General features: G+C 40.0%; 1 protein-coding gene across 3 annotated transcripts in view; it reads left to right on the plus strand.

Moving 5' to 3' along the window:
• Positions 1–1,924: 1,924 nt before the first annotated feature.
• shank3a (SH3 and multiple ankyrin repeat domains 3a) overlaps positions 1,925–26,401 on the plus strand; it is a 255,764-nt gene continuing 231,287 nt past the window's right edge. For all 3 annotated transcript variants that reach the window (XM_054775512.1, XM_054775513.1, XM_054775523.1), the window contains exon 1: positions 1,925–2,126. The gene's annotated coding sequence lies outside the window, so the exon portion shown is untranslated. The remainder of the gene's footprint in view (positions 2,127–26,401) is intronic.

The raw sequence follows: 26,401 nt of genomic DNA on the forward strand, positions 1-26,401 counted from the left end.
TTGTTTTGTTCAGAACCCTGCGCACATCAGCTGATGTCACCATGAGAGGTGAGTCCTGTGTGCTCCCCAAGTCCAGCCACCCTCTCTGCTCATCAGGAGTTTGGGTGTCAAAGCGGGCGTAGAACTCATTCAGCTCATCTGGAAGTGTGGTTTGGCTGGACGTGGCTACGCTACTCCGCTGTCGATAGTCTGTGATGTGCTGGAGCCCCGCCCACATGCGCCGAGGGTCTGAGGTGGAATGGTAGCCCTCCAGCTTCTGTCTGTACTGTTTTTTGGCCTCTCGTATGGACCTTCTCAGGTCATATCTGGCCTTTTTGTAGTCATCAGCGGTGCCCATGACAAATGCAGTCGAACGAGCACGTAGCTTAGCCCTTACATCACAGTTCATCCACTGTTTTTGGTTAGGGTATTTTCTGTATTAGGTTAGGGTATTTACAGCAATTGCCAGTGGCTCTATCGCCATAATAAACAGTAGCGATAAGGGCCCCCCTTTTCCAAATCCTTGTTGAAAATGAATGGTCTTGGCGATATTACAGCTTGTCATAACTTCAGCATACGGTTCCGAATAAAGTAGTTTTATCCATTTTATCCATTTTTTCAACGTTTTCTCCAAAGCCATGGCGTGTAAGGATCTCAAATAAATAGTCCGCTCTACTCTATCAAAGGCTTTTTCAGCACGTAATGGCAGTAATGCTGTATCTGCTGCTCCATTTTCCTCTTATGATACATTTAGCACTCTCTTCACATTATGAAGCCCTGCCTATCTTGGATAAAACCATTTTGATTTTTATCAACAGTATTGGGGATTATTTTCTTAACTCTACTTAGTTTTTCAGTCTGGTTACTACTGTTTATGTTTACGCACCACGTTTTGGTACCCATCCGTAGTCATTGGTCAGACTACCTTTCAGTCAGTACAGTGTTTGGTTACTACTCTTAAATGCATCATCTTTTACTAATACTGAAGGTCTTCTTTGCCTAATGTTAGAGTCATAATAGGGCTCCTTCGCCATCCCAGTGGGAGTCACTTCACCTTGAAGGTGACGTGTTGTTTTTTTGGCTCAATTGAAAGATGGAGGAGGACTGATTCACAGACTGTTAAATGCCCAGAAAGCTTATTGCTATGAGTGACAGGCCATGCCCTTCTCAGGTGGGAGCATGAGGGGAATAATTGAGCCAGTTTGTGTATGTATGTGTGTGTGGTTGTGTGTGTGAACTGTATAACTAATCTGATAACACAATGCCACGCCACGGCTTGGAGGTGGTAATTGTCAGACGCAAGTCCTTATCCCCTTAATTGGGCACATCTCCAGTAAGAATTTTGCTGACTTTTATTGACAAAAGTGCACATTAAAGCTAAATAAAATGTGGAGTCCTTTCAGGCTCATATATGCAGCAGTACTCAATTATTAATGCAGGTGTGTGGATCACTTCTGCCTAGAGAGGGCGAGTTTACACATTGTTTAAAAAGTCATCTGTTTCGCTCTGTTTACTCAATTTCCTCCCCAAACTTTCATCTCCACCAGAGCCTTATCCTACCATTCTACTCTTCAGGAGGACCTTTGAACCTGCCGCATGATGAAACCTACACACACGGACGCACACACTTGATGGCTAATGACTGACCAGTGCTGACAGGATCGCCTCTTTCTTTTCACTGCACAGGAGGTATTCAGTCAGCACACACACACACACACACACACAAGCACACACATACATATGTATACATACACGCAGTCTACTCTGTCCAAGCGAGGCTGAGGTCCGTTCAGCGTGACTCAGTCAAGTCAGTTCACCTCCGTCTGAATGGCCTGATATTGTTTCACCAGCAGGATCCTCTTACTGCCAACAACAAAGAGAGGCCAGCGTTCCCTCCTTACACACACACGCACACACACGCACACAGTCTGGGTCTGCAGTCCGAGAGCAGCAGTCACATTTTGCACAGTCGTCCATCTGAGAAGCTGAGTTTTATGCTCACTTGAAATGAAACAATTAGTTACTTTTTACTGTTAGGATGTTTTTAATTGGGCATCTTTTTTTTTAATTGCCAATTAATCTCCATTCTATTTTTTTTTCCAACTCTATCACCAGCAGCTCTATCAAGCCTTGATCTTCCAGCACAGGTAGGAGTAAGATGTTTATTTTAGCTTCATGTAAGCATTTGGTTCCCATACCACTGGATGTACTTTTCTCCTGTATCGTGTCATGATGACAGCAGTCTTTGCAGTGTTATAGTCACATCTTGTGCAACCATAACCTCAAAGAATCACTCTGATTGTCCTCTTTTCTGGATCAAACGTAATCTCTGCCACTTGTTCCTCTATTTTAAAACTACTAATGGGCCTCTATAACCCACTGAGATCATCTATTCATGTTAAATTCACCTATCATCTTCACATTTGATCCACACAAGCATCCCAGGCCCACAAATAAAAGGCTTTCCATACAGGACTGTAGAGAGGGATAAATCAACAAAATAGGAGGCTGTAAGGAGACGTCTCTACCAGTCTGAAATATTTAAATAGATTTTGAAGGAAGGCAGCTGAATGTCAAAGTAGCACAAGGAAATATTCATGTATACAATGTGTAGCGGCATAGCACTCCTCTCTCGTAGAGTGCTCTGTACCATATTCCTGTGAAATGTATATTCATCATCTCAGACAATCTTGGAGGTGAAGATGCTGGATGTGGTGGTCCTGGGCTAGTGTGGTCACACGTGATCTGTGGTTGGGAGACTGGTTGTATGTACCCCCAAATTGTCTGTGATGCCTTTGAAGTTGTCTTAATGGCAGAGAAATTAGGGCCCTATGATTTATGGAATGCGGGCGGAATCACGGAATTGGCCAACAAAAACGAAGCCTACTGTTAAATGCGGAATCTTGAGGAAATTGGCATAATGTGAAATGCTGTGAGAAGGAACATTACAATTACAATTACATTACAATTTGTTGAAGATTTTGCAGCAATGTTTGCATAGGCTGACATCCGAATAGAAAAGTTAGTGAAAATACATCAGTTTCTGACATACTGGGTAAAGTTGTACAATCATCTATTGCATTAATAAATGTAAGGATTTTTTCCACGCAATTAACAAATATTTTATTCACTAACCCAAAAATCACACACTGTATGGTGGTAAAATAAGTGTATAAAGTAAAAAACGGAATTGTAAAACTTAAAACGGAAAAACGAAATTTGGAAAAAAAAAAAGCAGAATTTGGGGAAAAAATGAAACCGATTTCATATGGCCCTAAGAAATGAACATTCAATTCACGGGCAACAGCTCAGGTGGACATTCCTACAGTCAGCATGGCTATCCCTCAACTCTGTGGCATCTACAGCATCTCTGGCATCGTGCTGTGTGATAAAACTGCAAATTTTCGCTTGGCCTTTTATTGTGGCCAGCCTAAGGCACACCTCTGCAGTAATCATGCTGTCTAATCAGCATCTTGATATGCCACACCTGTGAGGCGGACGGATTGTCTCGGCGAAGGAAAGTGCTCACTAACACAGAATTACAGATTTGTGAACAATATTCAAGAGAGTTTGATCATCTAGTTTTTCTTCAGCGAATAAGCTAACCTACCACGATGTTGCTGTTATAATGTGACTGTAATGTTAGCACTTTGGCTTGCATGGCTATGCTAGTGTTACTGATGTTTGTGTCCTCCTGTCCCACTCCGTAATGTTACATTGTTGTATGGGATATATAATATATGAAATATGCTTGCAAATTTGAAATAAACTAATCATTCCGAAAAAAAGGTCCAATTCTTTGTAGATCGAAGAACAAACACAAAAAAAAAATCTAAATATTACAATGAATTTGTGATGTTACTTCCTGTGTGGATGGACTGAAAAGAAGCTCTGCGCCAACCTCATAATTTGGAACTATTTTGTCACTTTTCGTGCCCACAGATCTCAACTATAGTTACAGATCTGTTTACTGACCACTGGTTTGTATACTGTCTAGTGCGAGGAACCACCTCAGTTAAAAAAAAGCAGTTTTGTCGCGTGCTGACAATCGCAGACACGACATGTATATTGTTGCTAACATCTGATCTTCAAAGGTGTAGATTACCAGCGTTAGTAATGCCTAGAAAAAGGACTTCTGCTTCTGTTTCTGGCTCTGCAACAACAGAGGAGGACATAGGAGGAAGCCAGGAACCAGATACACTACAGGAGATAATTGTGATGTTGAATGATATAAGGAAGGAGCTAAACAGCAAACTAGACAGTATGGAATCTTTAAAGAAACAAAATGATGACAAGGATCACATTATATTGCAAATGACTTGCAGAGTGGATGATTTGGAGCAGTAGACGCACATGAACAATGTAATTGTGGCTGGGCTTCGCATAACACATAACAGGTCTTATGCCAGTGCAGCTAGTAATGGAGGAGGACAAGATGTTGCTCCAATAGTCCAACAGGTGACTAACTTTTCTGCATTCGAAGGGGGTGGATGTGGATGTCAACAACAACACAACACCTGTCACCATAATAAAGTTCAACAACAGAAAAAAAAAAGATAGCATTGCTGAGGCAGAGAAGTAAGCTGAAAGAAACAAATGTCTACATCAATGAGCATCTGACAAAACGCAATGCTGACATCGCCAAGAAGGCACACGACTTAAAGAAGCAGGGGAAAATTCAAGGCACTTGGAGCACCAGCTGCAGAATCTACATCACGTTAAGTGGAGGACGGGAGGAAGCCAAAGTACTTGTTGTTAATGACGACAACAAAGAACTGGACAAATATGAAGATTACATCACCTCGACTACAAAGAAATTAAAGACAACCCACAAAGACGTGATGCAGCTTTGAAGTCAACATCCTCAATGTTTAATGTTTTACTAATTAAAAATTGTTCATGTTTATTATGAACAATTTATTCTCAATTTATCATTATTCAAATTGTATTTTTATTCTTTTAATACTGCACAATTTTTTATTTGTTTCTTGGTTTTTTTTAAACACCATCCTTTTATAAGGAAGCGGAAAAAATCTATAAATGTATATATAAAATATATAAATCAAAGTGAAATATGTCATAAGTGTCAACAAGTAAAAGTTATGGTGTGAATGAATGATCAGTAATAGACATGCGGAAGGGACAGGATTAAATAGAAGCACTTCTTCCTACTCCTTTTCAGACATGTTGAATTGTGCAAATGTAACATTCTGTGATGTAACTTGTTACGCACATCTGAAACAAATAAACATACCACACCATAAAATAATTGAAGTATTTTAATATTTTAAAGTACTATATGGAGTATAGGTATGGAGTTAGTTTTCAGTCACCGTCTATTCTCCACTATTGCGCATGCTGGACAAGTGTGTGTCTCCACATGCTCTGTGCTCCCTCCCTCCATCACTGCTTCCCTCAGGGCTCCTCCTCACCCACCCCTGCTCTTCCATCTGTTTCAATTAGGCAGAGTGATGAGGTCGATCACACATGCACAGGGACGCAGGTGTACCTACAGTAATGTCCAACCGCTCCAAAAAATAAGAGGCACTGTGTGTGTTTGTCTCCTTGCTGTCAGCTCTGCGAGTTTAAGACAAGGCAGGATCTGTGTGTGAGATAGCAAAGGTAATTTGGGCGCACCGTGACAGGCAGTCAGCAACAATCTGAATATGTGAGACTCTTGCACGCTTTATCCACTGCCTTGCTTACTTAATGTAAAGTCGCACTGGACTCTCAATCCTTTGTCAGTCCATTGTAGCTGATCTCCTCATTGCATTAGTAGTGAATGTGTTGCCCAGAGCTTTAGTCTGGTGTTCTTCTACTGCCAATTAGAGTGTGCCCTAGCAAGAGCACAAAGAAATCCACTCCTCACTTGTTAGTCCACCTTACTTTTAAGCATCATTTGGTACATCGCACTGGATAGTCTGTAAAAATGAGATATAAAAAAGGCTTAAACATCATGGGAATCCAATAGCTACACATTGCTATTGGGGCTGAAATATGAGGTCAATGTATTTTTAACCGATGTCATTTCTATTAGCTGGCCGGAGTATTTCAGCTTCATTGGTTAATTAATTAATTGCCAAGAGGTCCACCTCACCCCAGATAGAGTCCTCCTTTCCCCCCGTCGTGAACAAATAGTCAAAATAAGTAGTAACTTCACTTAAATTTTATTTTGATACCCACCATACAGTTAAAATCTGCTGCTGCTCACCAAAACAGCAGCACCCACAGAGCTTGTAAACAAGTAGAGATTTGTACGCTTCCCACTCAACACATGTACACGCACACACACCCACACACACACACACACACACACACACGCACAGTACAGTGACACTTTGGTTAGCGTCATTAATTTGTTCCAGAAGGTCCAATTCTAACCAAAACGGATGCTCAGCGAATCAATTCTTCCCATAAAAAATAATGTAAATCCAATTAATCTGTTCCAGAAAGCCAATAAAGTTAACATAAAACATGTTTTGAAAGTTTTGCAATTATATTTTGACATGCATAAAACAATTTGAAATGCATATAAATACATATAAATGATGAAAGTAAGGGATAAATTAACATTTCGGGTTACTTTTACTTTCATTAATGACGTGATTCCTTACGTGACTGTCCCCAAAGACATGATGTGGCAGCCACCACCACCCCCATCTTCCTGTTTTACCATGGGTTCTTTCTTGAATAACACTAGTGTTTCTCACCTCAGTAACCCAAAATAGCGCCAAAGAAAGTTGCAAGTGCCATCATTTTGACAAAGAAGGTGAGAAACACTTGAATTTAAGAAATAATTCATGGGAAAAAGGAAAGTGGTGTTGGTTGATCTCGCCACATCTTGTCTTTGGGACCAGTCACGTCTTCAATGAAGGCAAAGCTGACCTTAAATATTCATTTATCTCTTTAATTCATCATTCATATGTATTTAGAATTGTTTTAAAATTATAATTGCAAAACTATAAAAAAGTGTTTTGTGTTCACATTTTTGAGAGTCAACCGCTGATGACATCATAGATGGGCCACATAATGTTGCTTACTTCCGCTTCCGTTGCCATTTTGTTAGCTAGCTAATAGGATGCTAACAAGAAAGGACATTTTGTGATAAAAATACATTAAGAACAGATTTGGACTCAGGCAGTGTATTAATAACATGATAAGACCCGCACCATATTGGATGCTAACCGGAGAATGCATGCAAAATTGTTGCATACCTCCTTAACGTTAACTGAAAAAACACACAAACCAGGGCGGACGCTAACCGAGGTTCCACTGTATATTCCCCTGACACCTATGAGGTCATATCATATGCCTCAGGGCAATGCCGGGCAACTTACTCTTATACTTAACAACTTAAGGACTATAATCCTTTATCCAACAATAAGGTCTTGTTACAGGAGAGGATTTACCACAAAAAAATAATGCACCTTATTAAGTATAATCCACATTTCTGAGGTACAGTATGGTCTCTGTTTTTTCAAAGTGAGCAAAAACAGTCCAAATACCAGAAATGAAAAACATTAAACATATCACTGCAAATGGTGATTGGTGTATTGCTAAAAGCAACAGTAGCAAAGTGTGGTGGAAAACAAATTGTGACGCTGTTCCCTCATTTTGTTGCACCTTCCTCCTCCTCTGCAGCGCTAACAAGATTTAGGAAATATGTAAACATGACTCATGTGCCAGCATTCACAAGATATTTTTTATTTACTTAAATTCAATTATACTGTATCTGCATCCGGATGCTGCCTGTGTATGTTTGCAATCACTAAGTACGCTCAGCAAAAATAGAAACACAACACTTGTTTTTGCTCCCATCTTTAATGAGCTGAATTCAAAGATCTAAAACTTACAGACTAAGACAGACTTTATTGATCCACATGGGAAATTGCTTGAAATTTTGTACATTGCAGACCTATTTCTCTTCAATAGTGTTCACAAATCTGTCTAATTTTGTTTTAGCGAGCGCTTCTCTTTTGCCGAGATAACCCATCCATTTTCGAGTGGACTTTTATTGTAGCCAGCCTGTGCAATAATCATGTCTAATCAGCATCTTGATATGCCACACGTGTGAGGTGGAATGAAGGTATTCCGTACTGTAAATATTCCAAAACAAAGTCATTGTTGACCATCTAGATACCCGCCTGTCTTGCGTTCCTGTAAAGGAACAAGCAAGGTATACAGCATCTCTAACTTTGGCTGCAAGCAATCATGGAGGTGACAAACAATGTTACACAATCAAAGGGATCAGTTTGACCCACCACTACAGTAAAACAGCTGACCTCTCCAATTGTGATCTGGCCTCATGAGTGGCAGTGAGGGGGCCTTCCAGGAATGAGTGATGGTAGAAGTGAAAGCAATAGAACAGATGCAGAAGCCCTTTTGACACAAGGAGCAGCACTAATGACATTCTCCCTCAAGCACCGAGGATGAGGAATAAGTAACACTAATGACTTTTTTACTTCTCTGGCGACTAGCAAGCCTGCTGACAGCTTGTTAAATATCACAGTGGAGGCAACTGGAGGCAAACACCACATGGAATATATTGCACAATTAAAGGCTACTCTGCACTTTGCATGCTCTATGATAACCATGTGCAAATGCTCTGGAGCATCCCTGATGACCCAGTAACATTTGGCAATCTCGTACCGATTTAGTTTTGGAGTATCGAAAACAAATATTGCCATCTATAATACCTTATGTACATCTGTAATTAGTGGCCATACACTGAGTGTCACAAACTTTGCTCTCTTCTTGTATGCCTTCAGTTTCCATTTCTGTGACAGCTATGTAAGGCAGCAAATCAGATGGGCCTGATTTGTGCTACATGATGGATCTTGCCAAATAGTGAAATCTGTTATGCATCCCCTTGCTTTAAGGGTAAGTGTAAGCTTGAGAAAAATCATGGAAAAAATTTAAACCTGCTAAGCTACCTTCAGTTCTGTCAAAGGCAAAATGTATTCTTTTTTTGTTCTTATGGTGAGATAGTAAACAATCTGTATCAATCATTTATACTGATTGCAAAGCCCATGAATGAATTTGTTGTGCCATCAACCAGTTTCCAGACTCTACGCAAAGATGCATGATTTTTTTGCTTTCTTCTCATACTTCCCAGTGTACAGTCATCATAGATTTGACATTTTTACTAGGGATGCTCCGAGCGATCGGCCACCGATTAGTATCGTCCGATTTCCGTAAAAAACATGTGATCGGCATACGCCTTCAAAAGCCGTGCGGCGGAAAACTCCACGTGTGCTGTCCTGTAGGGTTGCCGACACCTGTATTGACCCGACAAGGGACACACTTTGCCCCGTATTGCCACGAGAATCAACATTAGTCTGTAAAACGTCAATGGCTTCAGTTTGACAGCTTGACACAGGCTACGCCAATTGATGCCAGCGTGTTTGGTCATGCCCTTATCAAACATATTGCTGTTGGACTTTTCCTGGATATTTGTTTACATGCTTTGCCTAGCTGTAACTGGCGGCATTTGACTAGATCATGGATGATCGGTATTGGAGCATCACTAATATTTGAATGTGAATTCAATCCAAGAAAGCAGTTTTTTTTTGGCTATTACTGTAAATTAGTGTGTTCTGTATGATGCAAAAGCAGATGTCTTTTCAAGCTACATTTTGCGATCTCTCCAACTAATATTTGTCACTGTTAATGGTGGCAGGTGGAGTAATTTATATTACCATGTCCTCCTCTGAGAATCCCTCAATAATTATGGGGATAATCATGCCCCAGGGTGAGTTACAGCCATAAAGATAACATTATACTGTATGTGGACCTAATGGAGCATGCATTTTGTGTGTCAGCAACCTATTGAGCAGAATAACGCTGCCCCAAGGAGTTGTACCATTGTGATTGTCCTTGTGGACATACAGTAATCCCTCGTTTATAGAGTCTTATTGGTTCTAGATCGGATCGTGATAAGTGAATTTCCATGAAGTAGGATTCCTTATTTATAAATCAATGTTTTTGATTGATTGGTTGATTGATTATCATTATTAGAGCCCTCTAGTAATTACGTAAATAACACCCCTATAGTCAACTTTACACTCGTATTACCCAATATAGCATTAAGAAAATAAGTCATTTAAAACATAACATAGACTCACACATGTTAGCATTGGGAGAGCATTTTTTACCTCCTGTTCTGTACAGTACTTCCTGCAGTGGCTATTGTCTCATCGATATATTTTTGAAAAAGCGTGACAGAGTGAAGCCACGAAATTTGAAACGTGCAAGGATTACAGTAGCTCAACATCCCATAGCGAGCATCATGTTGTTTTCCTTATTTCCTTTTCCTTTAGTGCACTCATTTTGCCTCAATTGCTTCAAAACATGATTAATCATCAGTTGACCAATTTTTTTTTTTTAATGCTCAATGAATTTGTATGCACTTTCCTTGAAGCAACTCACTCACAAACATACCGTAAGTCTTTTAACACTCGTGTATGAAATGTTAAAATGCTCCTTAAACCATTGCCTGCAGAGTTAATTAAGGTTGGGGCAGTTTCTCCCTGGAATAGATTGAATTTCCATCAATTCCTTAGGAAAAAATGCATTCTCTGTGTGTTGTAATTGATATAACACAGTGGGTAAATTTCACTCTAGGTGTTTATTAATTATTTATGAGAAATTACATTTAAAAAAATGAAAATTTGATGACGTTCGCACCTGAGGTTGCATTAAAAGGAATTCTTGTATCTAGGAGGTCCCAAGAGGACAATAAGGAAATTCCTTTCCAAAAAAAGTGGAAAATGGGCTTTATACTTTCAGACCACGAGGCTTCTCTCTGAGTAGTGTCATTGCCACAGATACCCGGGCATAATTACAGTCTTTGTAGCACACTTTTCTTCTTACCTTTTGCAGTGATATTTAATACAAATTGCTATTTTTTCCTCTTTTTGGCAAAAGGTGGCCATGAATGTCATGTCAAAATCTCACAGCTGTGCTCTGAAGTGCTGAGTGTCTCCTCTCCTCTCTTCTCCTCTCCTCGCTTTAACCCCCTGCAGCTGACGCAGCCATCACGGTAATGATAGTGTTGACTTTGCCGCTGGCTTTGCTTCACTTCACCTGTTTCCTGTCATTTTTTTCCTTTTTCTTTCTCACTTTTACAGTTTGTATTATCCCATCATCCTCAGTTATTGACCCCATATTTAGATACAGTATACTCAAGCAGACTGCTGTGCATTTTTCTTCCTCTGGCAAAGCACCCCTCTGATGGCCACCACGGACAAGGTCTACAGTTGTTTCAAATGTTGGTGGCGCTACTGGTGATTGCATGTTGTGATCAATATTTCAAATGCATACATGGTGAATAGTTTCACTAATGGTCGATTGCGTGTAGCGGTACATGGCGATCAATACAACAAGCAGTTTAATACAAGTAATGGATTATTTTCGAATGTAATTTCAGTGCATTCATTACATTTACATAGGAGCCATTTTTGTACTCTGTCAAATAACATGCACCTGTTCTAAATGTTACATCTTTGTATCATTATGACAACATGCCTCCCAAATGCCTGCAACGAGAGCTCCCTGGTCATTTTCCACCACTGAGTTCAAATTACAGTGGGCCCAGTGCATTATGGTTATTGTAGGTTTTCTGGCTTTTGGACAAACAGGAACAGCACATCCCTTTTTTGGGGGGAGGGAGCATGCATTTAAAATCTTGTGTCGCTCCATTATAACCAGTGAGAGCCCAGAATGGCAGCCAAGGTTATCAGTGGGCTGATGGAGGGCCAACTCTCAGCCGCGACCTGCTGTTTAGATGCAAGAACTCATTAGCATCCACGTGGTTGGCCTTGCACATGGAAGACACACAGTTGGACATTGATTGAAAATGCGCAAATTAACATGCTGCTGAGATGTTGAACAGGTTCTCTCTCTCTGCACCCTATTGTCCTCACTCCCAGTATATTCCCTAGCACCAAAATGGCCTCCCGAGTATGATCATGAGTGGTTGAGTGAGGGTCAGTGCATGAATGTTGTGATACCAAATGTGACAGTTGACAGTAGACGGTAGATATTGGCTGTTGACAAGCATTTTTGGTTTCTTTTGCTTATTTTAAGAATTATATCTCAGATTTTAGTCAATTGTAACTTAAGTACTTATATGCTTGGGCCTACTTGACACCTAAAGTCAGGAATATTTAGCTACTGTGAGCACACTACAACTCACTAGTGGTCACTCTTACCATTGAATGACAATCTTTGGGGTAGAGATGCAATATATGATGTTAGTGCACTGACCTTTACATACAGTAGGAGAGACCAAAGAACCCTGATACAAACACATGGCACAACAGAGGAGAGCAGTTTCTTCAGGCTGAGAGTCAACAGTTCATTTCCACTTCAAAATGAAGTGACATTCCTTTGTGGACAATGATGTCCAAATTCTGTATAGGGACGACCACTGGTTTGAAAGAGGTGTGAAAGAAGCCATCTACATCAAATTAAGAAAGGGCCTCCCTAAACAAAAGAGGAGATTTCACTGTCACCTATTTTCTGCTTATAGCAATGGCTTAACATCTCTCCCCCAAAGACTGTCTCATGCCACAGGAAGAGTGACCACTAACGAGTTGTTTTACCATCATGCACATGAACGACCTACTGTTAAGCAGGATGGTTGTTGACCAGCCACGCCGGGCCACAATAACAACAACCCTATTGTGACCACCCTCAGGGGACACACCCATCAGGAACATAAATAGGGAATATCCACACCTACAATTTTAGAACAAAAGAAGCCTTTTGGACAAACAGTGAAACGTCCACACTGCTTGCTTGTTGTAATTCCAGTAATGGCTTTCAATCATATATTAACTTGTGTCAACCTTGCTGCAAGTTTTGAAGATGAATTGTTATAAAGTAATCCCTCATTTATCGAGGTTAATTGGTTCTACAGTGATAAGTGAATTTCCATGCAGTAGGATTCCTTATTTAGAAATGAAATATTTTCATGGTTAGAGCACAGAAAATCTGTTTATGACTATGCAAATACCGTTTGTAACATCATTAGAGTCAGCCTTTTCATTTGAAATAGGCACATAGACACCTCCGACTTCTCTTCTTCTTTGTAATTATTACTTAAAAACAAGCTCTAACCCAGCATGCAGAACATCACTGCCCTCTATAGCCCACTCTCTAAACAACAGCTCAGAACTACACAATACAGTACACCAGTCGCTACAGTAACATTAGTGACACCTAGTGACCAGGGTAGAATACTGCATATCACTTCTTTAAACGCATCTTCTTAATGCCTTATATGTGTATGTTTGTTCATTTTGCCATTTTTATGCTTGAAAATGATTGATGTAAGCCAAGAATGTCGAATTTACATAAATATGCACATTTTTCTGACAAATAATATGCAGGTTTCAACCATGAAACGTCAATAATTTTTTATTATATTTATTTTGAAAAACCATGAAAGAGTGAAGCCGCAAAATTCGAATCGCAAAGTGGCGAGAGACGGCGGTATATATAACTTTTTACTTTTGCGTCTCACAGCAACTATGGTGCGTTCAGCAAATAAATTGTGAAATTTCAACACTTTCAACCAATGTTCCCCCTAATTTTTCAAGTGTCTGAGCATACACAAAAACCTCTGTGAGCAGCATCAGACATGCACCCTGTAGTATCACACCTGTCCAAAACCTGAGAAACAGACGGCAAGGAGGATTCCACAGTGTAGCTTTTTTTATTTTCAACCTCAGACGAAACAAGCCGTGGAACTATCACATACAATTAACCGTCTGCATCTTGGAGAAAACCCCTAGTTTATGATTTTCTCTTCTTGTTTACTATTTATATTGTTAAGAAGGTATACTTTCATTTCCTAATTTGACTTTCATTTTCTGTTTTGAGGTAGCCTGTTGTGGTCCTATATTATCTTGCAAATTTACTTGAAATTCATGCTATATTTGTGATATGTTCACTTTTGTCTGGAAAAGAAGTAAATATCTCTCAACTGACCTTCCGATCCCTTCTGCAACACAAACTGCTCACTACTTTTTTAGAGAAACCCTTTCTTATTCCAATAATAACAAAATCTCACACAGTTTCACCTCTTGTTCTTCTTTTTGCACACACTCCGACAGCCAGTCCACCTTAAAAGATGCTTGGTGAGTGGATGTTGCACTGGCCGTTGGTTTCGCCATAATAAGGGTTAGCAAGCAACATTTAGCTCTCTTAACTTCTGCTGCAGCATTAGCTATACGCTAACCTGCAAAAGACACTGATCTGTATTATATATCTGGATACACCATACGTCGCACCCGCCTGTGCAAGCCGCTGAAGCCACAGAGAGGCCATCTTACCACTCACATCTCGTACGCAGCAGACGACATTCCCACAGCGTACATCGTGTACAAAGCAGATGAAGAGGCTCGCACAACATCTATATTTTAAATTAAAAAGCGGGGAGATTCTCCCATTCCTTCAAGTAACGCAACCTTCGTCCCTTAAAAAGGATTTGATACGTTATTCTCTATCTTTTGGCTATATTAAATGTACTTTTTCCCCCTTACAATTCTCATTGCCTTTGGGACAAAATTCTACTCTGCACCCTGGCTCAGCACTCCCCTATAGCAATGCATAGTTTTACTCCTCTAGAAAGAGATTTTCATTTGAACTGCATATCCCATCCCTTTTTCCACTAAAATCCGTGGTCATGATCCTTTACTTTTTATTCTTACTTTCATACAATTCACTATGCTCTCGTCTGTACAAAATATGAATCATAACAGAGAGTGACTTTGGACCAGTTTTAAAATCATTTAACATTTTTCTGATTTTTTTTGTTTGTGTTCTGATATAGAAATATATTTTCACAAAAACCACAGAAATAATATGTAATATAATATGTAATAATATATAAACATTGTCTCCATATGGGGGTTCATTTTAAATTTGGGTAAACAAAAAAAAACCTGTATTTTTTTATATTTGCTAGCAAACGTAAATGATTTAGTAGTCTAGTCGCGGTTGTTTGTTTACATATCGACCACGGCCTCCTATGTAAAGACTAACCTTGCATTTAGTGTGAGTGGGTAACAAACTAACAACAGACTTAACAACACATAAGTCACATAAGTCATTGTCCGAGAAATGTTTGTTGTGAGTGTTAATATGGCGGCCGCGTGGCTTCACAAGTCATTGACCAATGGTGTATCCAGATATATAATACAGATCAGTGGCAAAAGAGCAATTAATGAATTGTTAATAAACTGATTGACTGAGTAAGTAAATACGTACCAACAGGAGCTCATCATTGGCCGGACAGTCATTGTGTTATATGTTGTTACTGCTTGTTGTCGCCTGTCACTCACTGAGTTGCATTGCAAAATGGTACAGAATAAATTGCAAGTGTTTATTTCATTCAGTTCAGGTTGGAATGTATTTTGTGCGCAGCAAAGACTTGAGGATGATAGAGCAATGTTAGAGCATAAAATGTAAACATTGTGGCCGTTTTTGTCCGTGGTACATGTATGCCGGTACATTTTACCTGTATTATCACATATTTTGAAATTATTACGTATTAAGGGTGATTGAGGTGTGCTCTGTGCAGAAAAATGGCATATTTTATATTTATTTTTCAAAATATAAATGATATTGTAAAGAGGTTGTTTAAAAGGCTGTGCCTTGGGTTTTTAATTCATAGCGATCATACAGTATTGAAGGATATATTTCTGAGGGTGGTGGGACGGACAGCCAGGTGATGCATGACAAGCAAAAAGACCGTTGTCATGCATCAGTGCACCCACACAGAAATACGAATTGCTGTTGCACAAATAAATAAATATCATCGATTTTTCACATTGCGTAACTGTTACAAATTGGAGAAAATGACTTGAAGCGCATGGATTGGAAGACTGCAGTCTCAGAAACATCATCATATCAGTGATTGTGGTGAAACTTGAGCCAAGTGACTGTACTGTGCTGAAGCCTTGCATTGAGAAAACAAATGTGTCATTTTTGCACTTCCTCGCATATACAGTGTGTGTCTTCCTAGCAAACTGTGATCACGACTTAGCTGTTGGCCCCAAAAACTAGAAAAACACTAAATGTCATTATTGCTCTTCTGATCTTCTGGCTGAATTGTTTTTCTAAGGGTGAGTCAGAAAAATACCCTTGGGAAAGAAAAAAACAACATTACTGTGTCCGTGCTGTCATGTAGACACTTGTGAATGATATGATGCTTAGTTATATGAAAGAATCGCGTGTGTTGTCAGTACATCTAAGTTTCCAAAGACAACCAAAACCAAAGGCACATTTTGAGGTTTTACCATTTTTAAATGCAGTATAGATGCAGTGTATATAACAGAACTAGGGCTGTCAAAATAGGTAACAAAACTAGGGTAACAAAATGTAATTAACTACGTTAACATTTGCATCAAGGCAAGCCACCTGCTTACAGGTATCTCCGTCCTCCTCGGAGATACTACCTCATTCTCAGCACACTCGCGAAAGGTGCATTCACGGAGACTCCAAACTCAGAATATCACAACAACATCTTTATTAAGCGTGTATGTGAGGTCTAAATAAACAGAAAGACAACAATAAGTGGATATTCTTATCACTAACACTCAAAGTAGCTCACACTTGATAACATAAACGTAATCATTAAACTCACTTATTGGTTCTTGTAAACTCCATAATTGTCTCCTTCCTCCGTGTTGGAGCGTGATAGCTCGCACTGTGCTTTCTGTGCTATAAATACACTCAAAATATGTGACTTCAACTTAAAATACCTAGCGGATTTGAACGCAACCCCTCACTGCTTATAATAACATGGTTAAAGTGTGATTCAAATGTTCTGCTACTATTTTATAACCATCCATCCATTTTCTATGCCGCTTCTCCTCATTAGGGTCGCGGGGGCATGCTGGAGCCTATCCCAGCTGACTTCGGGCAACAGGCGGGGTACACCCTGGACTGGTCACCAGTCAATCGCAGGGCACATATAGACAAACAACCATTCACACTCACATTCATACCTATGGACAATTTAGAGTCGCCAATTAACCTAACATATATGTTATATATAAATATTCACACATTAACATTTTTCAGGTAATTGGAGCTGTCAATACATAGGAATACATATAATCCTGTCCTTTCTGGTAATGAAATATAGTAAAATGGTCATATTTCAGACATAGTTGCAAATGGTGATTAATTAATTTAGAAACTGTGATTAATTTAATTTGATAGCACTTCTTTCTCACTTCTTTGCGATGAACGTCAGAAGTAGGAGTGCTAAGTTTGTGGCTCCTTAGCACTTTATGTGGTATTCTTTGCATGAAAGAAGGAGCTACCGTGCCCCTTCTTCAATTGAAAACCAAGAAAAAAAGATTGCATTGGAGTGGTTTTCTAGACCTCATTACCCAAATGGCCCCCCCGTATGGTTAAAGGTTAGACTTCAACATTTCAGCCAGGATTCTTTAAGTCAAAGGGGTACCACATGCAATTATGATGGCTGCTGTCAATGAGAGCCTTGAGAAAAGCCCAAGCGTAAGTGTGCAGCAGCATGCGCACACTCCTTTACAGTGGGATTTGCTTGCACAACAGATGCTCCTGGGAATGTTTTCAGTGTAGGTCACAGCTTCTGTGTCTTTTATTAAGTGTGTTGGTTTCTACCTTCTGAATATCGCATAGACAAGTGGCAGCTCTGGACAGTAAGGCCAAAGAATAGCGCGATGAAAAGTCAAGCAATTCCAAGCAGTTATGTTCACCTGACGAGCTGAAGAAATACCCTTAAGTTTCTTATTGAATTTCTACATCACCAATTTGGTGACATGTTTTAATTATAGTTCAGTGGAGGATACAGTAAGTTAAATTTTTAAAGGTCGTACATGCAATTGATATTTTCAACACTAAATTTTTAAAAAGACCTAATTATAATACCATTAGGGCAGGTTTGAGCCAAGCCAAGCCGAGTCAAGTTTATTTGCTGCAAAAGCTCTCATTATTGCCTGAACTTTTATTTACAAGGTGTTTATTGGAAGCAGGTGATAATTGGAGAGATACTGTTGTTTCCCAAATTTCAAAACTTATTACAGCAATTTTCCGTTTATTGCTCTTAATTGGTTCCCGACTCAATTTCTGCCAAGTAAGATTCCTTATTTATAAATGGAATATTTTTGTAGTTAGAGCATAGAAAACCTGTTGACGACCTTCTAAATATGGTTTTAACATTACAGCCCTCCAGACATGAAATAGCACCCCTGTAGTCACCTTTACACTTGTATTATCCAATATTGTAGACGTAATAAGAGCAACTAAGCCATTTACGACAAAAATCAGACTCGTTTGTTACTATAAATGTGTTCCGTATGGAACCTGAAAGCAAGGCAGACAGGGGACATCGGGGTTCAGAGTTGAGTTTCAGTTTTGCGTGGGTAACAGTTGCAAAAATATGTCTGTCCCCTGGGGGCATGAGAGAAAATAATTGAGAACCACTGCCACATGATCATTTATGAACAAGTACAGTATATTGCACAACACAGCAATGTTGTAATAGTGCTAAAGAACAAGCTTCTCAGCCAGCATTAGCAGTGCTGATGAGGTCCTTGTGCAACATTTTAATGCGCATGCAGAGGTAGATAAAGCTTCTGGACACTGACCACTCATGATACTTCACATGCATGCTTGTGTCACGTTAATAAAAACTACATCTGGAGGTTTCCTATTGCCACAGTTGTTAATAAAGTTCATTTTGTTACCACAGGTACAGTGTTCCCTTGTTACATCGCGCTTCACCTTTCATGGACTCGCTGTTTCACAGATTTTTTTGCAATTTTGCATGTTTTTTTTTAACAGCGTATGAACGCGCATTGTGTTCTGCGTCCTTGTGGTGTATTAGAGCGATCTAGGAGTGCTCTGTTGTGTACCAGTAGAGGGTGCTGTATACACATGTGAGAGTTGAAGACGTGTGTACCTCAACTCAGCATGTGTTTGTGCCTGTAAAGGCCACAACAGTCCGGATTGGCTAAGGGAGAACCCGCGCATTGTGTTGTGCATCCTTATTGGCTAAGGGAGAACCCGCCCATTATGTTCTGCGTCCTGATTGGCAGTAGACCAGTGTCAATCAATCTTCTTCGTGCTGTTTCCTGTTGTGGTCAATGGTCGGTAGCAAACTAGCTAACTGTGTGAGCTGCTTGCTAACCACCAATAAAAATAGCAGAAGAAGAAGCAGCTAACCGGCTTTAGGGCGCCATCAACCATTTTAGCAAGGATACAAAAACGCTACAGCCGAACGTCACTGGTCAGAGGAGTGAATACACATGAATCACTTAATCATTTCTTGTGTCCAACCTAATAGGTTGATCATTAAAATTCTAACAAAATTTGAACTTTGAGAGTGTTTAAGCAAGAGAGAAATGTGAGAAAATGTTAATGTCTGTCTGAGAAAAGTGTATAAAGTGTATGGTGAGGGATTTTACAGCCTTACAACATATATAATTGTGAAAAAATTAAGTTGGCTACTTTGTGGATTTCACTGTATTCAGTGTTAAAGGGAGAAACAAAGCAAACAGACTTGTTCTGGTCCAAACGCCCGCAGTCAGCAAACATAAAGTAGATAAGTGACTAAAGAACAGACAGGAATAACTACAAAACCTGAATTAGTATGCTGTTGAATCTCCCATATTCATGATACAGTCCTTGCTTGTTCAATAATGTCTCAAATACTAGTTGTGTTCCTACCAAAGAGCGATCCATCACCCGCAGCAGGAATTAAGGATCAGTCCTCCGTTACGTCATGCTCTGAGCATGATCATTACACTTCCTCATTAGATTGTGATGTCTCGGGTTTGCTATTAAGAAAGTCATTTTGAACTCCCCCTTGCCAAAAAGTGCTCTGCAGTACTTTGAGAGCCTACATGTGTGATGAATCACTCCACTTTGGGGGCAGTTTGCACAGTGATATATCTTAAAGGCAATCCAGTGGTAACTCATCATTTATCTGTTGTTGTTGTTGTTGTTTACTTCTTCCTCCTTAAAATGCATTACTGAACCCCCGTCTTCTTTTTTGTAGACAAGCAGGTAAGTAAAAAGTGAAAACAGGAAGGCACAAGTAGGAAAATAGGAAATGAAGAAAGGAGGCATGTCAAATCTGGTGCAGTGGAAGTGGTCTTGGCAGGAAACCGAAGTTACCATAGCGACTGGCGAAACCTCTGCAGCAAATGAGAGGCGAGGAAGAGAGGGAAAAAAAGTGTGGACCTTGAGGATTTTGTGTCCCTTCCTGTTGGTGTGTTGTGTTGAGACAAAGTGTAAAATCAGGTTGTAGTAATGTTAAATTTGGGGCTCCATGGTGTAACCTTCTCCCCGCTCATTACAGAAGATATGTCAGGGTTAATCTAAGCTCTATTAAGCTCAATGGCTGACATCTCCTGGTTGAAAGGATATGAAGCGGAGCAACATTCATTTACATCAATGTGTGTAATGTGGATGGTAATTGTAGCTTTTCACTCACTGGACTGCCAGGAAATGGACCTTTTTATTTAATAAGCTGTGCGGGAAGATTCAGTAGAAGGAATGCAAACCAATGCACGAGTCAATACCAGCAGTATTGGTAACACTCCATCACCATTGTTGGACTGCAATGCCAGCTAGCCGTGTTAAAGGACGAGCATTCAGGCAGTATTTTCATTTTACATTCAGTTGCTTGGCTCCTTTAGTTTTTGCTCATGTTTATGTCCATTTTTAATTTATTACATTATGAATATCTAACAGATGTCAGTGGGTGATGAAATTTGGGCTTGTGGTCTCAGTGAGGAGTGTCTTGGTTTTTTGACAGCGCCATTCAAAGTAAAACTGCATGCATAGGAAGGATTTGGCCTATGTGCCTGCAAATGAGTGGGAAGAGGTTTATCTCACCTTTTTGGGAGTAAGCACAATTGCCATGTATCATATTTGCAGGACTATAAGTTGCTCTGGAGTATACAATAAGTCATATCAGTCAAAAAATGCATAATGAAGAGGAAAAACGATATATATGTCACGCTGGACTACATTTACCGGTATTTATGATCCAGCTATCATCAGAGCAAGCATTTTAAAATTTTTTTAAAGAGTGTCATGGCGCCGCGTCGTATGTTCTCGAAGAAAACACTTTTAATACGTGACATGACGCAAGTGTGTACAAACGTATCAAACAGCCATATTTTAACAGCAACACTTTATTTTTGTATTCACAAATGAATTAAAATAGATGGAAAATCATATGTCTGCATTTAGTTACTCAGTGGCTGACACAGCTGATACAATCTCCAAGCTAGCCATAATTAGTGTCCTAATTAAACAACACTGATGTCTAAAACATGACATTTCTCAATCCACACAGGTATCGTATAATTATAATTGCACATTACTTACAGACGCAGTCAGTCAGTATTATACAGGGTATGTCTTTAAAAAGTGCTTAAAAAGTACCAGGCAACTTCATACTGCATTGACCCGAATATATACATAAGATGTCCCCCCACTTTTTTGAGACATGTTTTTTTGAAAAAATAAAAAATAAAAATGGAAGACAAAAACAAAAATGATTATTTATTTTTCAAATCTCGCCACTTTGCACTTCGAATTTATATTTCTATCAACTCTATCATGGTTTTCAAAAGTATCTTAATTTGTAAATAATATCCATATCTAATCAAATGTTACTTTTTCCCCCCTAAATTAAGCATTTTCAAGCATAAAAATGGCTAAATGAACTAAAATACAAATAAGGCATTCAAAAGACACATTCAAAGATGTTGATGTGTGGTATTCTACACTGGTTTTCTACGACTTGTTCGGTGAGACGCACAAGCACCAAATTTGATCAGGCTTTTATTGCAGGTTTGAATTATCTCACAACAGGAACAATAATCCTTAATAGAAATCCCTAAAAAAAAACACAGGCTACTGTTGCGACCGTAACCCACTCCAACCTGAAACTCAACTCTGAACCCGAGACGTCTCTTCCTGTCCGCCCTTCACTCAGCTCCGCTGGGGAACACATTTATAGCAACACAAATGAGTATGACTCTTATTTATGTCTTAAATGTCTTCTTTTTTCGGATTACGTCTACTATATTGGGTAATACGAGTAAAAAGGTACAGTAACTATACTGGTGTTACTTCATGTCTGGAGAGCTCCAATAATGTTAAAAACCGGATTTCGAAGGTCGTAAACATATTTTCTATGCTGTAACTACGAAACATTACATTTATGAATACGGAATCCTACTTTGCGGAAATTCACTTATCAGAGTCGGATCTGGAACCAATTAACCGCGATAAACGAGGGATTACTATACACAGTAAACAGTACCATATCTTAAAATTAGGATCACTAGTTATTCTCTGTTGTTTGCTAACTTCCTAACAACCTTTGAGACACTTTTTGAGTGTGTCTCCCCATCTCTCCAGGTCATTGGCGTGTGAGCGAAAGGAAGAAAAGCACTGACACACATTGGCAAGTCATTTGTTGCCAGCTGTTGGTTTGCATGTATAAATGTAAAGAAAACCTCTCTTTTTTTGCCTTTTTTCTAAGGAAAAAGTACTGTTTTATATTTGAGTCAATATGGTAGTTTGACATATTTGTCTAATTCCGTTACAATCCCATCTAAGTGTTAGAAAAAACCTTTCCAGACAAATGAGCCTCTGAGAAGCTTAACAGGCGGGTTTGTCAACAGTGTCTTAACAGGCATTAATGGACAAATGGGACTCATTGATCTCCGTCTTGTTATCCCGTCTCATTCCCGATGCTAATGGTCCCTCTCTCATCCCCTTGTGGAGTCAACATGCCTTCCTTGGGCAATGGCCATCAGACATCACATCTGTCAAAGTCAGATGGGCATTGTCATCTATGTGTATTCATCTGAGTGCACCATGTAACAAAAAAAAAAAAAAAATCTAATTTCTGTCCACCCCTGGCTCCTCCTCCCAAGCATTGGTCACCATTGCAGCAACTCAAACAAGGTTCTGGGGAGGATATGCAAACATGAGCAAGCGTGTGTGATTTAGAACTCTCCTGCAAATAGTGGCTTTATTTCCTCAGAGATATCCCTCAGGTTCATATTTTACCTGTCTAATATTTATTGTGCACCTCTGTGATTGTGTAAAGTGAGCAAAGCATATTCTGGCCATTTGCAGAATATCTTAAATGTATCATGACACACGCTTTGGTTGGTGCTGTTTTGTCTCCAAGGTTACAAGCAGTCACTCTCCCTCTCAGCTTCCCATGTGGGTAAATCAACATCACACTTTGTTTTTCTTTCCCATAGATTTGAATAGAGCCTCCTCATTCCGACATTACGGACACTTTTCTTGATGCTGTTTTGCTGCTTGCAACACCGTAATAAGCATTTGACTCACTCTTGCATTGTAACACAGCGGTACCTTTAGCAAGTGTTTGGGTTGTAATCGTACATGTACAGTGGAACCTCAGTTAGCGTCATTAACCCGTTCCAGAAGGTCAGTCAATCTGAAATGTACACAATCCTAATTTTTCCCATAAGAACTAATGCAAATTCAATTAATCTGTCCTGGACACACAAAAATATTAACACAAAACAGGTTATAAAGAATAATTATTGTAGTTTTACATAAAGTAAACATTTCAAAATGCATATAAATACATGAAATACATAAAAATGAGAAATGAAACAGATAAATTCATATTTAATGTCACTTTTACCCTGATTGAAAACTCGATTGATGACAAAGGCATCAGAGACACTGTGTGTTATGTCTTGAATTCAATAGTGTTTGTCACCTTCTTTGTCAAAGTGTTGGCAACTTTCTTTGTCTCCATTGAGTTATTTAGTATTAGTTATTTTGCATTAGCCTTCATTTTCTTTTCATTTTTTCTTTCTTTCTTTCATTTTTTTTTCAATAAGAAAAGCAGAGACTTGTGGCGTAGCTGTGCTAGTTAGCAAAGAACTACACAGTCAATCTCTGATGACGGAACTGGGGGACAAGGACTTCTGGTTCCAGTTTCCATGCTAACACGCTGCTGACAGGAACATTTTGTAATAAAGATATGTTACTACTGGGGATGCTCCGATAGATCGGCCGCCGATTAGTATCGGACGATTTCTGTAAAAAACACATGATCGGCTTATGCCAATAAATGCCTTTCAAAATCAAAAAATGATGAAAACTGATCGGTAACATGATAATTCATGTCATGACAACACAGACTGGATGTTGAGGGGCCTTCTTGGCTGACACGTGGTGGTCCCCCTTTCCAAGAAAGGTGACTGGAGGGTGTGTTCCAACTATAGGGGGATCATACTCCTCAGACTCCCTGGGAAAGTCTATTCCAGGGTGCTGGAGAGAAGGGTATGACCATTATTTGAACCTCGGCTACAAGATGTGCAATGTCGTTCTCATCACGGTCGCGGAACACTGGACCAGCTCTACACCCTTGTGACGATACTGGAGGGTACATGGGAGTTTGCCCAACATGTGCTTTGTGGACTTGGAGAAGGCATTTGACTGTGTTCTTTAAGGAATACTGTGAAGAGTACTCCAGGAGTATGGGGAACCGGACAACTTAATTCAGGCGGTTCACTCCCTGTATGACCGGTATCAGAACTTGGTCCGAATTGCTGTCAATAAGTTGAACTCATTGTCAGTGAGGGTTGGACTCCAATTGTCACCCGTTTTGTTGATTACTTTTAAGGACATAATTTCTCGGCGCAGTCATGGCATTGAGGGGATCCCGTCTGGTGGCTGCAGGATTGGGTCTGTGCTTTTTGCAGATGATGTGGTCCTGCTGGCTTCATCTGGCTGTGATCTTCAACTTTCACAGGTTTGGTTTGCAGCCGAGTGTGACGCGGCTGGGATGAGAATCAGCACCTCCAAGTCCAACTCCATGGTTCTCGCCTGGAAAAGGGTGGAATCCGATCTCCTGGTCGGGGATGAGATCTGCCCCAAGTGGAGACGTTTAAGTAACTCGGTATCTTACTCACAAATGAGGATTGGTGTGCCGCCTGCAGTGATGTGGACTCTGCATCGGTCCGTTGTGGTGAAGAGGAAGCTGAGCCGAAAGGCAAAGCTGTCAATTTACCGGTCGATCTAACTTCCTACCCTCACCAATGGTCATGAGCTTTGGGTAGTGACCTAAAGTACAAGCGGGCGAAATTAGTTTCTTCCGTAGGGTGGCTGGGCTTTAGATATAAGGTGAGAAGCACTGTCATCCGGGATAAAACTCTGAATAGAACCACTGCTCCTCCGCAAAGCCAAAGCCAGATGAGGTGGCTCGGGCATCTGGTCAGGATGCTTCCCAGACACCTCCCGGGGGAGGTATTCAGGGCACGTCCGACGTCCGTAGGAGGCCTTGGGGAAGACCCAGAACAAGTTGGAGAGACTATGTCTCTCAACTGGCCTGGGAAAAGCCTCAGGATCCACCGAGAGGAACTGGACGAAAACAAACGTGACGAGATTTCTTGTTGAGAGAAAAGCTGTCTCGCGAAAAAATGGCAGCCAGAAGCCAGCTACATTTGAACTATGGCATCACTACTGTGAATAATAATACACGTAATAAAGAAGTGGCAGTGCGCAAGGCATTATTGGAACTGCACATTAAGTGCTTTACCCATAAACCTTGCAATCCAGCCAACCTCAGTGTTCCCAGTGTCAGAGAGTGAGTGTGGCTGTTTTTTCCATCGGAGTTGAACAGCTGCCACCCTTTTAATGTCCAAGCAGAAGCTGTATTAATCCTACATTTGATCAAAGTTACGTACAATTTGTCAGATCAAAAACACGTAGATGTTCGGACTTGTCTGCACCCTGAACCACCAATTTGTTGTATTTATGGTGGAAGTTAGTTACTAATGCTTTAAGTTATTAGCACAAAAGAATGTCAGGCGTATCACTGGCGATGTATTGGAAGATAAAGGGTTAAGTGGGTGTCTTGTTTCATTAAGGCTGAATCCTAATTCCACCCCTTACCCCTTATCTTACCTCTTACCTCAGCAGTGAATATTGTAATGAATTCAGGTCATTGTATTCTCAGGGTATTGAATTGATTGTATGTAACACTTTATGGTGATTGATTGTACAGTTTCGGTTGTCTTAGAAGACGTTTGCCTCATCCGAGCAGACTTCATCAGTTCATGCACAATGACTTGGTGGGACAACTCTAGTCTGACTAGACAGGACGGCTGTAGACTAATACGGGGGAGGCAGGAAGGTGATGTCATTGTCTAATTTGCATAATTAGACAATGACAATTAGACGCATGTCACAAACAAAACGGCGCTTCTCGGAACTATAGAGCTGTCCTATCTAGTCATACTAGAGTTATCCCACCTAGTTCCACCGAGAGCATGAACTGATGATGAGAGGCGAAACGTCTTATAAGACAACCTGAACAGTCCAGTTGGGATTGATTCAATGCCCT

The sequence above is a fragment of the Dunckerocampus dactyliophorus genome, chromosome 5, assembly GCF_027744805.1.
Source record: "Dunckerocampus dactyliophorus isolate RoL2022-P2 chromosome 5, RoL_Ddac_1.1, whole genome shotgun sequence".
NCBI classification, from domain to species: Eukaryota; Metazoa; Chordata; class Actinopteri; order Syngnathiformes; family Syngnathidae; genus Dunckerocampus; species Dunckerocampus dactyliophorus.